The 13,190-nt window shown below is 42.9% G+C and overlaps 1 protein-coding gene across 1 annotated transcript in view; it reads right to left on the bottom strand.

Annotated features, from left to right (window-relative positions):
- The window catches only part of LOC124554834, a 1,124,719-nt gene that overhangs the window by 72,270 nt on the left and 1,039,259 nt on the right, over nt 1-13,190 (bottom strand). The gene's annotated exons all lie outside the window — the stretch shown is intronic.

The following is a 13,190-nucleotide window of genomic DNA, read 5'->3' as shown; positions in this document are numbered from 1 at the left end:
TTTAATTAATTTGTATTGCTACAATTTACGAAGTAATAAGAAATAGAGTCCACCTAACGATGTCAACTAGGGTGCTCCAGCCGGAGGTTCGAGTCCTGTCTCGGGCACGGGTATGCGTGTTGTTCTTACCGTAAGTTAGTTTAAGTAGTGTGTAAGTCTAGGGACCTCAGCAGTTTGGTCCCGTAGGAATTCACACACATTTGAACAACTAGGGTGAGGTTCGCCATATTAAGGCACGAAGGATGGAGTCTGCGCATTCTGAAGAGAAGCGGCTCCCTAGTGCGAGTGGGCTGTCCTATGTTGCGGCGGTAGAGGGCGCTAGTGGTGCCGAGCCACTGGACGTGTGGCTCAGCGGGTGCGCACGCTCAGGTCCACCAGATCCCGCTCGACTGCCATCGGCGTCAGACGGAAACTTACAATTCTGTTGCCGTGACGCCCGTGGGATGGAATCGGTAAGTGACGCAACACCTCGACCACTCAAACCCTCTAGATTTTTCTGTACGGGGTCGTGTCAAATAACCTCAAAAACGAAGTGCACAGCGCTCCCATACGGTTGAAGACCTGCAGCAGCGTACTGTACAGTCTTGTCAGATTTACGAGAATTTCCGGCTACGTTTGAAAAAAGTCATCGTATTTCTCTGCAGAGACGAGTGCACTATTGCATCCAAATCGCACGGAACGCCTCCTTTGACATGTACGAGTGTACACTAAATTGTGAAACGTAACGTGTTAATGTAGTACTGTATTCTTGTTGAAGCAGGCCACAGGTAAACTTTGAGTGCAAATACAGGGCTGCTTCATCGAATACTTTACATTTTAAATACATTTGTACTAAGACAACGTTTCATATTAAAAACAGTGACTGCTCGGAGCCACATATTTCCAATTATCTCGCCAACTGCTCGTTTTAGAACCCATTATTGCTCCAACTATTTTTGCTTCGGTCAACGTACACGTTCAAGCGTGTCAGTTTTCGCCATTGATAACGATATAGTTCGAGTATAAAAGCCCATCCCTTTATCGCAGGGTTCAGTCAATGGCCGCTAGTCAAAACAGGGAGCTGTCATTCGGCGTTCACTGTGGTCAGTCGTCTATATGAACCAGTTTTGTTATGGCGTGCCGCGCGGGATTAGCCGAGCGGTCTCGGGCGCTGCAGTCACGGACTGTGCGGCTGGTCCCGGCGGAGGTTCGAGTCCTCCCTCGGGCATGGGTGTGTGTGTTTGTCCTTAGGATAATTTAGATTAAGTAGTGTGCAGGCTTAGGGACTGATGACCTTAACAGTTAAGTCCCATAAGATTTCACACACATTTGAATTTGTTCCGGCGTAAAGTGAAGCGCCGGGACGCCAGTCGGAAACGAGAGAGCAGAGAGGGCTATGAAGAAGACGTCAGCCAATTGCACGCTGACCGACCCCTCTCCAGGACGACAACGCAACGGCAGTGGCGTCTATGCGAAGAGGACATAAGCGCAGCGCCGACTGGTCGCGGCCTAGTTCTACAGCAGCATCAAGATTAGGCACTACAAGACCGGTGACTTAGGAATTGTACATACTAAAGAACATTGTTGATTTTGTCTGTCACCCCACACTTGCGACACATCTGTTTAACACAAGGTTAAGTATTATCATGTACTTTTCGTAATAAAACTTATTAATACGATTTGCTTGAATTGTTGTCTAGCGATCCGAGAAAGCAGGTTTCTAGACACCCCTTATTCGACGATTAGGCAGGATTCGACAAGTTTTACATTTGACTGCTGATTTAGCAAATTAAGTTATACTTAAATGATGATCTTGATAACATCCTGCACTTATTTCCCGAATCAAAATTCACGTTTGAGCAGCTCCAAGGCTTGGTTAAACAGCGACTGATTTTAAGGAGCGATCTACTGCTCGTATATCTCAAGTGTGCATTTACGCGTCTTATGCTCGTTTCGAATTTTAATTGTTTTCCTATTTTGTTAATGGAGGATGTTATCGGCGGAGGTTGCTAGGAAGCAGCTGGGGGGCAGTGTAGTCACTGTTTGCCATGCATTTCTTCCAGTCTAATAGTTGGAGCTATGAGTCTTTCGAAGTAGTTGAATTGTTAGCTCCGGATATACACAGAAAAGAGGCTCTCCTTTGCGAATTTAGAAAAAGTGTTGAAAGAATATAGGCCTAACAATCCGTCACGATCTCCTGCAACTAAGCCGCAGACGTCTAAATTTCCTCCAACCGTCTTTACGTCTGGCTGAACTACTTCAAAATGGCACTAAACCGGGTGCGCTCTGGGGATAGCATCTGCGCAGATTCACTAGAAAACTGGAGAAGAATAACATTTCGGGACTACGATTGTGGCGCTCCGAGGCAGTCCACATCCATTATCCCCCCCCCCCCGAGTGTTTTTTATGCTCTGATAAGGAAACTGGACTGACTGCGTGGACACACCTGCATCGGCGATAGAATAGAATGAACATTTTGAGGTTGACATATATTTTCTTTTATGCCCTTACTGTTTTTGTGAAACGGTGTTAATTCTTTAAAAAAATGGTTCAAATGGCTCTGAGCACTATGCGACTTAACTTCTGAGGCCATCAGTCGCCTAGAACTTAGAACTAATTAAACCTAACTAACCTAAGGACATCACACACATCCATGCCCGAGGCAGGTTTCGAACCTGCGACCGTAGCGGTCGCTCCGTTCCAGACTGTAGCGCCTAGAATCGCACGGCCACTCCGGCCGGCTGCTTTTAAACGCTAGTGTACTTTCCGCGTATTAAGTCTGCACACCTACATGCATGTAACGTCATACGCTAAATAAATAAATAGTGACAGTTTTAACCCTGCCTCGCGGTGCAAAGTGAGGCTAGCAATCGTTATTTAGAGCGAGGTAATAATATGGTAGTGGACGAATCCGGGCCGACCGGAGTGGCCGAGCGGTTCTAGGCACTACAGTCTGGAACCGCGCGACTGCTACGGTCGCAGGTTCGAATCCTGTCTCGGGCATGGATGTGTGTGATGTCCTTAGGTTAGTTAGGTTTAAGTAGTTCTAAGTTCTAGGGGACTGATGACCTCAGAAGTTAAGTCCCATAGTGCTCAGAGCCATTTGAACCATTTTTTTTTTTATGAATCCGGGACCGGTGCGCATCACATCCATGAGTGCTTGCAGCCGCGGTCGCCACACCACTGAAGCACGGAGTATGAGCTGCGAGCAATGCTTCCGGTGCTTCAAATCTCCATTCGGTCATCCAGACCTTGGTTTTCCGTGGTTTATCTAAACTGGTTAAAGCAAATGCTGCTCTACTTCATTTGAAAAAAGACACGGCCCCATGGTTTATTGAGTCCAATACCGGTTTGTAATGACATCGTCGTCGCAAAAATTGACATAATGACCTCGGAGAAAATCCGCAGCCAGTTTTATTGATGTCATTTTTTAAGATTCCTGGATTCGGTTCAACAAGAACCGCACTCATATCTTTAAATACAAGAAAATAACTAATCAACAAATGCGGCCTCTAAGTAAATAACGGGTCAAGCTCCAAAACTTGAAAATTTGAGTTATTGGTGAAATTCCGCTGTAAACGCCAAGGGCAATAACATACATTCTGGTACAAGCGCCAGAACAGCGGGAAACAGTATTTACAGCTGACACTAACATCTACTGCAAAATTTGAAGATGCCAACATCGATGTTTAAACAAAGAATCATGCGTCAACTTTCTGTTCTCTGTTAGGTTTTGGACATTGCTGAAGTAATTATTACAGATACTTAATACACAATATTGCAAAATAGAAAGGAAAACTGCAACTAAACGTAGGAAGAGAGGTGAAGGTAGTGCTCAAAGTGAAAGGAAAAAACTACACAGCGAAGGAAAGAAGTGTACTTGAAAAGGCAATAGTGATGTTCTAGCTAAAGAGGCGCTCAAGCATCAGATCCAGAATTGCTACAGAGTGGCTCCAGAGACGCTATTGTGAGTTTAAACGCTTCTGCTGGCCACCAAAAACCCCTGACATGAATATTATTGAACATATCTGGGATGTTTTGCAACGTGCTGTTCAGAAGAGATCTCCACCCCTCGTACTCTTACGGATTTATGGAGAGCCCTGCAGGATTCATGGTGTCAGTTCCCTCCAGCACTACTTCAGACATAAGTTGAGTCCATGCCACGTCGTGTTGCGGCACTTCTGCGTGCTCATGGGGACCCTACACGGTATTAGTCTGGTGTACCAGTTTCTTTGGCCCTTCAGTGTAGTTCGCCTTTTAACTGAAGCTACGCACACAACATCATTCACAGAGACTGTTATGAAAAAGCAGATTTTTACTTCTTTATGTCAGCTGCTGAAAAATATGTGAAGTTCATCAAAGTGTATTTCAAAAGCACAGTGGACCAGACTGACCGCTGAGCAGCTAGGGGTACTGCAAATTCGGGCAACTCTTAGTGCAGCTGAAGAGTTCAAGGAGCATTACAGCTTGAAGATGAAGGAGAAGCCTTCTGATCTCCAACAGATGCATCTGGCAACACTACACTGAGAATTTAGGTGTGTGAAGAAAAGAGAAGGGATTTAGCTCTAGAGGAGAAAATAAATTTTTACGAGAACCTTGTGAAATGAGTGAAAATGGGAATGATGGCATTTGTATCGTTATTTATGTTAAAGCCATTGCATACAGAACATTTCATTTTCTTCGGATTTTATATCATTTTGTCGTTAAACCTAATTACGTAGAATAAAAACACATATAGGACAAGAAACCTGGGCAGTTTCCATATTTGTTTAGTGATCCCCAACACTGCTTTTGTATACGTGCATACACATTTTTTTGGTTATCTCTAAATCAGTTTACTGGCGCTTGATCTATTATTCACTTACGTACCACAAATACTCAGCGAAATGCAACGTTGTTATCATGTTATACCTTCAAACATCAAATGTGTCGGTCACAGGAGTAACCTATCCATCTTCAAATGGTTCAAATGGCTCAAAGCACTATGGGACTTAACATCTGAGGTCATCAGTCCCCTAGACTTAGAACTACTTAAACCTTACTAACCTAAGGACATCACACACATCCACGCCCGAGGCAGGATTCGAACCTGCGACCGTATCAGCAGCGCGGTTCCGGACTGAAGCGCGTAGAACCGTTCGGCCACAGCGACCGGCTTATCCTTCTTATCAGCAGAATTTACATCACAGGATGAAAAAGTTGTTTAGTAGTATCCACTTTATTATATAGCTCGCAAGGCAACAGCCAATATCTGGGGCCTGGTACATTTTTCACATATGTATGAAAAATGGAAACTCACAGTGAGTTAATAATAATAATTGTTTGTTTCCAGCATGAGATTTTCACTCTGCAGCGGAGTGTGCGCTGATATGAAACTTCCTGGCAGATTAAAACTGTGTGCCCGACCGAGACTCGAACTCGGGACCTTTGCCTTTCGCGGGCAAGTGCTCTACCATCTTTTTTTTTTTTTTTTTTTTTTTTTTATAAGTGCCGGACCGAGACTCGGACTTTTTTTTTATAACCACTTTTTTTTTTTACGTGAGGGTTTTTGTTATTTATTTATATGAAGGAAGGTAGGAGAAACAGAAACCTTTATTATTCACAAAATAAACATAGTACGTCCTGTCACATGATAACTGTTCTGGAAGGATCCTTGCTGCCGTCCTACCATGCAGCATGAAATAACAACAAAATCGAAGTGGGGCCACCTCCGGCACCCTAAAGAAAAGTATTTTGGATATGAAAACAAAATTTGAAATACATCCATTTGATAACTGTTCAAGCGCGAGTTTTTCGCAAGTCGCATACTCGCATAGTGTTCTTAGTCGATCACTTTAACTTGGTCGGTTTCACAAGACAGCACCGCCGCTCATCTTTGCGCACCCGGCACACCCCAGGTATATGGCGGGTCCGCAAAAACCGTTACTAGGAAATTGGCATACCAATCCTTGTACTTTTGTAGCCGTAATAGTTTTTTTGAGCTACCGAAGCACGACTGACGCCCGGTACTCACAGCTTTACTTCTGCCAGTATCTCGTCTCCTACCTTCCAAACTATACAGAAGCTCTCCTGCGAACCTTGCAGAACTAGCACTCCTGAAAGAAAGGATATTGCGGAGACATGGCTTAGCCACAGCCTGGGGGATGTTTCCAGAATGAGATTTTCATTCTGCAGCGGAGTGTGCGGTGATAATTCTGGAAACATCCCCCAGGCTGAGGCTAAGCCATGTCTCCGCAATATCCTTTCTTTCAGGAGTGCTAGTTCTGCAAGGTTCGCAGGAGAGTTTCTGTATAGTTTGGAAGGTAGGAGACGAGATACTGGCAGAAGTAAAGCTGTGAGACCGGGCGTGAGTCGTGCTTCGGTAGCTCAGATGGTAGCCGACACGGTAGCTCAGCGTGTTCGGTCAGAGGGTAATGTGCCCTCTGTAATAAAAAAAAAAAAAAAAAAAAAAACTGAATCAACAGATCAACAACGAACTTAACTGGATGTCTTACGACGTCCGCCCCGAGCAGATGCAACGAACTAAAGCGAACAAAATGAAAATTAAAGAAAAAAAAAAAAAGATGGTAGAGCACTTGCCGCGAAAGGCAAAGGTCCCGAGTTCGAGTCTCGGTCGGGCACACAGTTTTAATCTGCCAGGAAGTTTCATATTGTTTGTTTGTTGATAAACTGTTCTTGGAAGCACTTGGTTGAAATTTGTTTTTGTCAAGGGTAGAATAATTATAAAAACGTCACAAAAATCTGTAACCGGAATGATGGTCGGTGCCGTGCCTCGCAGGCTATATACCAGTAACATCACTAGTTTATCCTCTGACGTAGCGCGAATATGTTGCTGAGAAGTTTGACAGGTTACTCTTCTAACCGGCACACTTTCTGGTACATTTGATGTTGATGGTATGGTATGATAATAACGTTGCATTTCGTGTAGTATTTTTTTGCTTAGGTATTTTACTTTTATTTACGGATCTGATGATGGTTCATGCTGAAACGACATCAAGCAATTTGAAAAATTAAAGCAATCGAGACGGACAATAAATAACTCCTCGTCGACGTGACATTAAATTCTAATATCCTCTCTTCTTTTTGCCACGAAATTTGAGAGGTGAACAACCAAGGGCCCAAAGTAACTGGTGTGGAGTACTTACTTCGAAATCGCAATAAATGAATCATAACCAGATTTAAGATCAAATTCCTCACAACAGAGATTGTCATCATATCCAGGCTAGGGCTCTGTACTTAGTTTTGAAGGTTAAAATTTAGAAATGGAAAGAACTCCTACGTGTTCAACATCTAAGGACAGAAGTAGGAGAAAGTGATACAGGGTGTAGACAAAAATACGGAAACATCAAAAACACAACGCATTACCATGTTTGATACGGTGTATGAAAACCGTTGGCATTCCAAACGGGCTTCCAGCTGTCTCGTAATGGATAAATATATGTCTCGTGTGGTCTCCAAGAGTCCTGCAAAATAGTGGGAAGTTCAGGTAGCGATAATGAGGGTGGATAGCGATCACACATCCTTCCTTGTATAGACCACAATTGGTCAATAATAGCGTGGTCTGGTGACTGTGGTGGCGAGGGGAGTTGCGACAATTCACACAAAAGCCGTGTGTGAACAGGGCCCCTGTTGTCTTGGAACACAGTGACGTCATAGCGAGTGACTGCGTGTGACATCGCTCTCTAAGTTTTTATATATTTTTAGGTTTCAGATACATATTTTAACGATTTCTGTGATATTATTTACTATATAAGTGACTTATTAGTGGTTTCTTCATTCACCTCTGCCTTTCTTGTGTTGTGACCTGATATTTGTGAGTGTTTCGTATCGAGCAACTTAACCTCTTACCTGTGTTTACATTCCGCGATGACCAGTTGCAGCTGTAGCAGCTCATCGAAAGCTAAGTACTAATTATTTGTGTGTGTATAGTGGTTTTATTTAGGAACTTTAGTAGTCTTCAACCGGTGTTCTTGGTGTTTTCTGGTGAAATAATTTCAGAAGAACCTTTTGGGAACTGTTTTCAGTTTCGTTACTGTGTCATTAGACGTTTGATTCTCTTTCTGTATTAGTCTTTTGTTATATTCTCATTTGTTGTTGATTAATACTATTAATAATAGTAGTTACTTCCCTTGTAGAGTAAGCCTGTGATTATTGTAGTCAGGTTTTTAACATCTTCTTACTGTAGTAGTGGAACTTAGATAAGTAGTTTTCTTGTTTCAATAAGTGTAAAATTTTACCATGAGTGAGAAGTGTGGCCTTGCCGTAGGTTCGTGAGTAGTGGATTGCGGCGTGAGACTTGTTCGAAGTATTTTCACTGGGGGGGGGGGGGGGGGGGGGGGGAATGCAGTGGGGAATCCAGTGGGCATTCTGGTGAGATCCTCTCCTGGAAATGCAGGTTATGTAGCAAGAGTAAGTTGATAGAGGAGCAGGAGCGTAAGATCTGTGCCCTTCAGGTGCAGTTGAAAAACGCACAGGAGGAGCTAGATAGGATGAGGAGGGAGAAGGGGGTTGGGGAATGGGAGCTGGCTGTTGGCAAGAGATCTGCTAGGAGAAGAAGATTTTCAGATAGTTTTATTATTGGTGTTTGCAATAGATATGACCAACTGTCAGAGTCTAGCGGAGAGGAATCTCTAGTAGCTTTAGATGTAGGAATTATGCAGCAGACCTCAGCAGTTACGGTGGCTAGGACAGTTGCAAAGTCGAAGAGGAAGATGAAGGTTCTGCTGTTAGGTAGTTCTCATCGCAGAGGTGTAGGTCAGCAGATGCAAGAAGTGTTGGGGAGTGAGTACCAGGTCACCAGCATTGTGAAGCCTAATGCAGGATTGGCTCAGGTGACTGTTAACATAGGGGGGTTATGTAGGGATTTTACTAAAGAGGATCAGGTAGTGTTTGTGGATGGGACTGGTAATAGTATTGATAGGGATGGGGAGTATGACATAGATGGTGACCTGGAAAAGATAGCCACTCAGACTGGCAACATGAATGTGCATTTCGTGGAACTGTTTCAGTGTCACGATCGGGCTCATCTTAATACAGACGTCAGGCGTAATAACATGTGACTTGGGGGTGCGCTGATGACAGAAAGCATGAGTCACATTTCAGTGGTGTCGGTGGAGTCTATCAGCAGGACGGGTTTCACTAGATATGGCCTGGACCTTAACAGGTATGGGAAGGGGAGGTTGGCAAAGCTTATAGGTGTCAGCATAGGTGGGGGTGGTGGGATCACTGATGGGAAAATTCCTGCAGTAGTGGGTGTTAGAGCTGTACCATTTTTAGACTGAAGTCAGCTGATAGGTATTCCTGCTTAAGGGAAGTATCTCTAACAAAGGAACCACTTTTGACAAAGCTTAGGTATCCGAGTAATGAGGGAATTAGTATATTTCATCAAACTATACAAGGTATTAGAGATAAAGCTAGTTAACTGCTTATAGACGTTGACTCTGAAATTATTGGTATATCTGAACACTTCTTCAATAAGGAGATAATTCAGAGGCTTCCTTTACCAGGATACAGGCTGGCTGGCAGCTTTTCTAGGAGCTCTTTGCGGTGTGGGGGAGTAGCCATGTATGTGAAAAACGGCATCCCATTTGAGTCAATTGATGTTTCAAAGTACTGCACTGAAAAGGTGTTTGAATGTTGTGCCGGTGTGGTTAAATTTAATGGAGCTAAACTTCTAACTGTTGTTATTTATAGATCCCCAGACTCCGACTTCACAACATTTTTGCTAAAGCTAGAGGAGGTTCTTGGTTCACTTTATAGGAAATACCAAAAGTTAGTTATATGTGGTGACTTCAACATTAATTGTATAAGTGATTGTGCAAGGAAAAGGATGCTGGTAGACCTCCTTAATTCACATAATCTTATGCAAACCGTATTCTTTCCAAAGAGAGTGCAAGGGAACAGTAGAACAACCATAGACAACATTTTTATTCATTCCTCATTACTAGAAGGGCATTCTGTTAGCAAAAAGGTGAATGGCCTTTCAGATCATGATGCACAAATTTTGACTCTAAAAGGTTTTTGTGCTGCAACACATGTTAAATATAGTTATCAACTGTTTAGGAAAGCCGATCCAGTTGCTGTAGAGACCTTTGTAAACCTTATCAAGGAACAAGAGTGGCAAGATGTTTATAGCGCTGATACAGTAGATGATAAATATAATGATTTTCTCAAGACTTTTCTCGTGCTCTTTGAAAGTTGCTTTGCGTTATAACGTTCAAAACAGGGTACTAGCACAAACAGGCAGCCTGGGTGGTTGACAAGAGGGATAAGAATATCTTGCAGGACAAAGTGGCAATTATATGAAAACGTTAGAAACAGGCAAAATCTAAATGCAGCAGCCCATTACAAACAGTATTGTAAGGTACTTAAAAATGTTATTAGGAAGGCAAAAAGTATGTGGTATGCAGATAGAATAGCTAAGTCTCAGGATAAACTTAAAACCATATGGTCAGTCGCAAAGGAAGTGGCTGGTCTGCAGAGACAGGTCGAGGATATAGAATCAGTGCGTAGTAGGAACGTCCGTGTTACTGATAAGTCGCGTATATGTACAGTATTTAATAATCACTTTCTGAATATAGCAGGTGAACTAAATAGAAACCTAGTCCCAACAGGGAATCACATACCATCTTAGAAAAAAGTGTTCCGAGACCGTTACCTGAAATGCTTCTCCATGATACTGACAAGAAGGAGATTGAGTTAATAATTAAATCACTAAAGACCAAGAACTCTCATGGATATGACAGGGTATCTAGCAGAATACTGAAGTATTGTTCTATGTATGTTAGCCCAGTACTTGGCCATATCTGTAACTTTTCCTTTAGGAGTGGTCGGTTTCCTGACCGATTAAAGTACTCAGTAGTGAAGCCACTTTATAAAAAGGGAGACAGGGATAATGTTGACAATTTTAGGCCTATTTCTATGCCATCGGTGTTTGCTAAAGTTATCGAGAAGGTTGTATATACAAGGTGACTGGAGCATTTAAATTCACATAATTTGCTGTCAAATGTACAGTTTGGTTTTAGAAATGGTTTAACAAATGAAAATGCTATATTCCTTTTTCTCTGTGAGGTTTTGGACGGATTAAATAAAAGGTTGCGAACACTAGGTGTTTTCTTTGATTTAACGAAGGCTTTTGACTGTGTTGACCACAAAATATTACTGCAGAAGTTGGACCATTATGGAGTAAGGGGAGTAGCTTACAATTGGTTCGCCTCCTACTTTAAGAACAGAAAGCAGAAGGTAATTCTCCGCAATATTGAGAGTGGTAGTGATGTTCAGTCCCAATGTGGCACTGTTAAGTGGGGCGTTCCCCAAGGGTCGGTGCTGGGGCCACTGCTGTTTCTTATTTATATAAATGATATGCCTTCTAGTATTACAGGTGATTCAAAAATATTTCTGTTTGCTGATGACACCAGCTTGGTAGTGAAGGATCTTGTGTGTAATATAGAAACAGTATTAAATAATGTAGTTCGTGGCTTGTGGAAAATAATTTGATGCTAAATCACAGCCGGCCGAAGTGGCCGTGCGGTTAAAGGCGCTGCAGTCTGGAACCGCAAGACCGCTACGGTCGCAGGTTCGAATCCTGCCTCGGGCATGGATGCTTGTGATGTCTTTAGGTTAGTTAGGTTTAACTAGTTCTAAGTTCTAGGGGACTAATGACCTTAGCAGTTGAGTCCCATAGTGCTCAGAGCCATTTGAACCATTTTGCTAAATCACAGTAAGACTCAGTTTTTACAGTCTCTAACTCACAATTCAACAAGAAACGATATTTTGATCAGACAGAATGGGCATATTATAAGCAAGACGGATCAGTTCAAGTTCGTAGGCGTTCGGATAGATAGTAAGCTGTTGTGGAAAGCCGATGTCCAGGATCTTGTTCAGAAACTAAATGCTACCATTAGAACAGTATCTGAAATAAGTGACAGTTCAACACGAAAAGTAGTCTACTTCGCATATTTTCATTCACTTATGTTGTATAGTATTATTTTTTGGGGCAATTCTTCTGATTCAAAAAGGGTATTTTTGGCTCAAAAACGGGCTGTTCGAGCTATATATGGTGTAAGTTCGAGAACCTCTTGTCGACTCCTATTCAATAATCTGGGAATTCTGACATTGCCCTCACAGTATATATTTTCTTTAGTTGTTAGCAATATTAGCCTATTCCCAAGAGCTAGCAGCTTTCACTCAGTTAATACTAGGCAGAAATCAAATCTGCATGTGGAATGAACTTCCTTGACTCTTGTGCAGAAAGGAGTGCAGTATTCTGCTGCATCCATTTTCAATAAGCTACCACAAGAACTCAGAAATCTTAGCAGTAGCCCAAACCCTTTTAAGTCTAAACTGAAGAGTTTCTCCATGGCTCACTCCTCCTATTCTGTCGGGGAGCTCCTGGAAGAGCTAAAAAATTAAGCAAATTCCAGTGTTACATTGTTGATTTTCTTTATTTAAACTTAAGACTGAATATGTTTTTTATGTTTTATTTCATCTGTTTCTACCATCGTGTTATAATTCCATGGATTGACTCGTTCCATGACCATGGAGACTTCTCCTTAACTTGGTCCCACGGAACGATAAATAAAGTGTCACCATTGAGGGACAAACATTGTACCGTGGGAAGGACCTGATTAGCCGAGAAGGTCACGTAATCCTTGTCAGTAACGCGACGTTGCAGAGTAACTATGGGGCCCATGGAATACCACAATGTGGCTGCCCAAATAATCAGCGAACCGCCGCCGTGCTTCACGTAAACCAGCCGGGAAGTGAGAAATGAGACTCATCCTACCAAACGACTTCCTTCCATTGCTCCACAGTCCAGGTTTTATGACTTCGGCGCCACGTTCGTGTTACGGGCACTTGCATCACTGATCTGAGGACTTGGAATTCCGGCTCGGCCTGCAGTTCCCCGCCTTTGGAGCTCCCTTCGTCTCGTTTTGGTACAGACGGGGTTTGCCGGTGCGACATGCAGTTCTATAGAGACTTTTGTAGCTGTTCTCCTCTTATTTTTCGTAACAATTCTCTCGAATGACCGTCTGTGACGATCACTCGACACACACTTTCGTGAGCGTTGTGTCTCAGCGGATGATGTTTTACCGATTTCCCCGTGTCTATTGAAACAGTGGCTACCTCGTCACTCACCATACCTGCCCACTTAACTCCGACATAATGCAGTTTCAGCGACACGGAACACTGTTCTGACACATGCAGCATAT

The sequence above is a fragment of the Schistocerca americana genome, chromosome X (genome assembly GCF_021461395.2).
Source record: "Schistocerca americana isolate TAMUIC-IGC-003095 chromosome X, iqSchAmer2.1, whole genome shotgun sequence".
Lineage (NCBI taxonomy): Eukaryota > Metazoa > Arthropoda > Insecta > Orthoptera > Acrididae > Schistocerca > Schistocerca americana.
The sequence above is the reverse complement of the archived record's forward strand: the minus strand, read 5'-3'. Positions and strand labels throughout refer to the sequence as shown.